Source organism: Chlorocebus sabaeus, chromosome 3 (assembly GCF_047675955.1).
Source record: "Chlorocebus sabaeus isolate Y175 chromosome 3, mChlSab1.0.hap1, whole genome shotgun sequence".
NCBI classification, from domain to species: Eukaryota; Metazoa; Chordata; class Mammalia; order Primates; family Cercopithecidae; genus Chlorocebus; species Chlorocebus sabaeus.
In genome coordinates, this window is record NC_132906.1 from 90,987,747 (window position 1) to 90,992,376 (window position 4,630).

Genomic DNA, 4,630 nt, shown 5'->3' on the forward strand with positions numbered 1-4,630 from the left:
GCCTAAGGCTTCACTCTAAAAAAATTAATCCAAAGCAGACGTGACAAATATTTGCTACATTTGATAATAAACCAATAAATTATCTGCTAATAAATGCCTGAAATATTTAGCACACATCTGCCTTATTCTGATGACTGATCACATTTCTAGTTCCCCTGTGGGCTAAAACAATATGCTTTCCTTCCTACACGAGCAATACTTTATGCAGTGACACAAATTTTAAATCTGAATACAAATGCAGCAAGTTTTAATTCTGCCTCTCATTCTCCAGCAAAATCACAGGGAAGAAGGAAAGCATCCTTAGTCAAAAGGGGTACAGGGACATAGAACCTCACCATGCTGCAGTCATGCAGGCAATAGAGAAAGATGGTGGTCGTTCCCTGGGGCAGTAGCAAACAAGGTCCCCTCTCATGCAAGGGGACAGGGGCAGCACTCCTACTATCTCCCCAGCGATGTAGGAGTTAAGAAGGAATTATTTAGGCAGATAGCAAGCGCATGGGAGTCCTGGGTAAGGCTTTTCTTTTTAATGAAAAGCAGCCCCAGATCATTTTCTAACAAAGAGCAGTCTGCAAGCTGGAAGCTTGCATAGGTGAATGCCAGCAGGAACTAGGGACTAGATATTTTCAGAATGACGGCTCCATCTTCCCTTCCCTGCCAGCCAAGTGTATTGTAAGGAGCAGACAAGATGGCTCTGATCAACTGGAAAGCCGATTTGCATAATAAGATTAGGGTGGGGCTACCAGCTTTCCCTGCACACTATGTAGATAGCATACCTGATCGAACCAGTCTTTGAATCCTATGTAAATCAGATACTGCCTTCTCCAATCTATTGTATCTGTTTTGGTCCACCGCCTCCCCACTTTTCAGATCTCTCTCTCTCAAAGAGCTGCTCTCTTCTCTCCTTTCTTCTATCTATTAAACTTTCCACTCCCTAACCCGCCTACATGTGTCTGTGTCCTGAATTCTTGGCCTGTGACAACGAACCCCAGGGTGTATACCCCAGACAGCACAGCCACTTCACCAGCAGGGACAGCAGCCGTCACATGAACTGGAGATGAATTGGAGGTGAGTCTGATGTCTTGGAATTTTGAGGAAAGTGGGTAGAAAGTTGCCAAGCAAGCTGAAGAGAAAAGCAAAAGGGATCATGTTCCAGAAGAATCCTTAGCAAGACAACAGTCAGAACTTCAATCAAGGTGATTGATCTGAAAGGGGGAGTTAAATGTAATTAAAATACAACCATGTGAAACCACACATATGTTGTTGAACCTTATCTAGACACTAACTGTGAAAAAGCCAGCATGGATTATTGATGAAGGACATTCAGGAAACTACAGTTTTGCCATGCTTATTTAGAGAACAGAGATAGTGGTGTTATCAGTCCATAGCTCAATTGTAAAATTGGGATGACTAGATGTCCCAAGACCATTCTGTTCCTCAGCCCTCTCGACACTCACCTAAGAAGCTTCCAAATTTACCACTTCTCAGTCATTGTAAGGATGCTGGATGTCATAAGGATGATTATGGAAGAATGGGCACGTTCTATATAGAGAATATGAAAAGTCACAATATTTTCTTTTATAAATTGATATTTTGGCATTTATGTTAGTTCCCCTAAATCTCAATAACCATGGGAATGTTGACAAATTTGATTTTCCTGAACTTTAAAGCTGAGGCGAGATACTAACCACAGTGGCTTTATCTTTGTAGTACCACACTCTACCAGCTGGGATGTCTGGGTAACAGGCTCCCCAGATTGCAGCCTCCCCTCCAGCACCAGGTATGATTACCAGTCTGTTTGTTTTCATTTTAACTATGTAGATTTGCCAAATTTTGTCACCTGCGGACTTTAGTTTTCTCATATGTAATATGATGCATTGGCCCAATGTTTTCTGAGAACCTTCAATCTCTGTGAGTCTCTTCACTGAAAAAATTGTTGACTTTCTTTTTTCATTGTTCTGTTTTTCTTTTCAGTGTCAAGAAAGCACTATGGTAAAAGTCTCTCAGTAAAAAGTGAACCTTGGGGCTTGTTCCTGAGTTTGACATGTTAAACAAATTAAAGAACTGTTTTCAACTGATTAGTCATATCCTTCTTCAATTCCTATGGGAATGTGGATTAGTTGTGCTTGAGAAAGTCAGCCAATTTTGACATGAAGATGTCTTTCAGGCAGGTAGGCCACCTGTGATGAAGTGACTCATTGAAGAAAGTCTATTTTCTTGTGGCATAAATACAAGCCTGAAGATTACATGTAAGCTGTCATACACGTACCTCCTAAATGCAATTCCTCAGAAGGGACATGCCATCATCATTCACATTAATGTCGATTTGTGCAACTACATGGTTTGAAATAATCAACCAATTCATCACAGTAGGTATTTGAGAGGAGTGAGGGAGCTTTCTCTGTACTAATGAAAAAAATGACATTTCTGTTTACCATTTGTCAGTTTTAAGTAATTAATACATGTCTGTAATAATTTTCATATTTTGATATGGTATTCACTTGTAAGGATATGCAATTTTTAAGAGTTATGGTGAGAATGTTTCTTCCATAACATTCAGCTTTTAAAAGTTTTAGGAAACTCTTCATTATGTCTCAAAAGTTAAATGCATGATAAATGAAATGCCTCTTACTGGTTGCAATTTTCTAAATGTAAGTAATGCCTATTACTCTGATATTTAACTCAAATATATTAACAATAATTGAAAGCTTTGGAGTGCTACAGGTTGATAATAAGCCTGAAAGTATAGAATAGTCATCTGTATGTGAAAATTTTTATTCTTAAAGCCAACATAACAAAGTAAGAATTATGTCAGTGTTTCTAGCTGTCCCCCCAGATCTAGCTCCTGATAGATAATTGTCAATAGAATCAAACACACCTTTCTATGGCCAACTCCACTTCTCCAAAGCAAGCTCCTCTCACTTCACCACCCAGAAACCACACTGGAACCTGGAATCTAAAGAATGTATTTGCATTGTCAAAGAACTCACCCTCTCCCAAAGGGTCCACCCTGGGATTCCATTCTAGTGACTTTACGAAATGCTTCTAATTACTCATTAGTTAGTTCCCATAATCCGCTTAAGGACTTGTTTACTTGTTAACAGAGAGGGTGGGAATCTAGCCTTAGCAGTCTGTGTCAGTGCAACATCATAAATAAGATAAACATTATCTGAAGTGATCACAATGTTCTTGAACATCTGAGCCAGAGAGAATCAAGAGTGTGTCACCTTCCTTCTGATTTTCCAAATGAGCACATGGGAGAGGCCTCCCTAAAGTCACCCTGGGCATGTGTCTGCCTCCAGCCCCATTCACAGTCCCTGGCACTGCCTTGTCATTAGATCCTGTTCAATGAATGCTTGTGGAATTGAATTAACACCACGTGGATTTACACCCTTTCCTGTCAAATAACTAGTGCTAAAAGATACAGACCTGCACTTCAGCCATGCAATGCCTTTAAGATGTTTCATACTCTGATGCAGAGGAAGATGTCTCTTGCCATAACAGAACCACACCAAGAAAGATCAAACAAGATCACACGGAGAAAATTCATGTACAGGTAAATCTCATTTGCAATTATTGCAGCATGCACCGAGTCCAAAACATTTCACCCACAATTTATTAGCAAAAAAGAAAACACCTGAGGGTCAGCGTCTTCTCTAAGTCCTGGCACAGGAATACCTAAGCCATGGAGATGTTCAGTGCGTTGTGTAAATGACATTCCTTTCATGGAGACGAGTTGGCACGTGGGGTCTAAAAGCCATTCTGTAAGACGTATTCCAAAAATAATTGTTTTGGTACTTTTTCAGACTGCATTTAAGGAAAAAAAAAAAAAAAAGCCCTTAGCCGCTAGGTCACACGTACCAAACAGTAGTTCATTACGATGCAATAAGGCCCTACCACACTTACTAATTTTATACCAAGAGGATGAAATGATGTTGTCTAGGGAACAGGATAAGAGGAAAGGGGTTTAGGAACTCAGAATTTTATTCTGGCTCTGATGCTAATTTTCCTGTGACCTCAGCCAAGTCCTATAAATTGTTACTATCTGCAAAGTGAAGATAATGGACAAGTCTCACAGGATAGTTGTGGAGATTAATTAGGCAGCTCATTTGAGATTCAAAGTGCTGTGAGCCCACAAGAAAAGTCCTGGGGAAGAACAAAGGCGGGACCCACACTTCGTTTCAGCAGGCCGGGGACCACACCAAAGGCACTTTAGGGATGCATTTGGTGGCACCCCGGTATTTGTTAATTAACTGGTATTAGGAAGTCATTATGGTTACCAGGGGTTAATGGAAAGATTGAACTTGCTAAAATGGGCCATAGAGGCGTAAATCGAGGGCTCCTTTGTTCAAAGGAGGATTGGGTCCATCAGTATTAAGCCTAACTGGAGTGTGCTTCCTGGCCTTTCAGATTATCTTTCGGAAATCCAAAGCAGGCTGTTGGTAACATGGACATCTTATTTTTCAGTGAAAAATGAAATCTTTTTCTTCTCAATTTGTCCAAGACAAAAATTATTTCAGAGAAGACAAAGAGAACAAGTTAATTAGTATGCCTTCAGTGATCCTCTGATGGAAAATTCCATCCCTGCATCCCTTACACCTACAGCTACAGGGTGAACGCTCACGTGTATGCA

The 4,630-nt window shown here is 40.3% G+C and overlaps 1 long non-coding RNA gene across 1 annotated transcript; it reads left to right on the plus strand.

The window, feature by feature from the left end:
• The first annotated feature begins 626 nt into the window (after positions 1-626).
• LOC103214786 (uncharacterized) lies at positions 627-2,072 on the plus strand. The gene is made up of 3 exons (XR_489807.3): positions 627-1,065; positions 1,708-1,777; positions 1,972-2,072. It is a non-coding gene; the product is annotated as an uncharacterized lncRNA (long non-coding RNA).
• Positions 2,073-4,630: the final 2,558 nt, after the last annotated feature.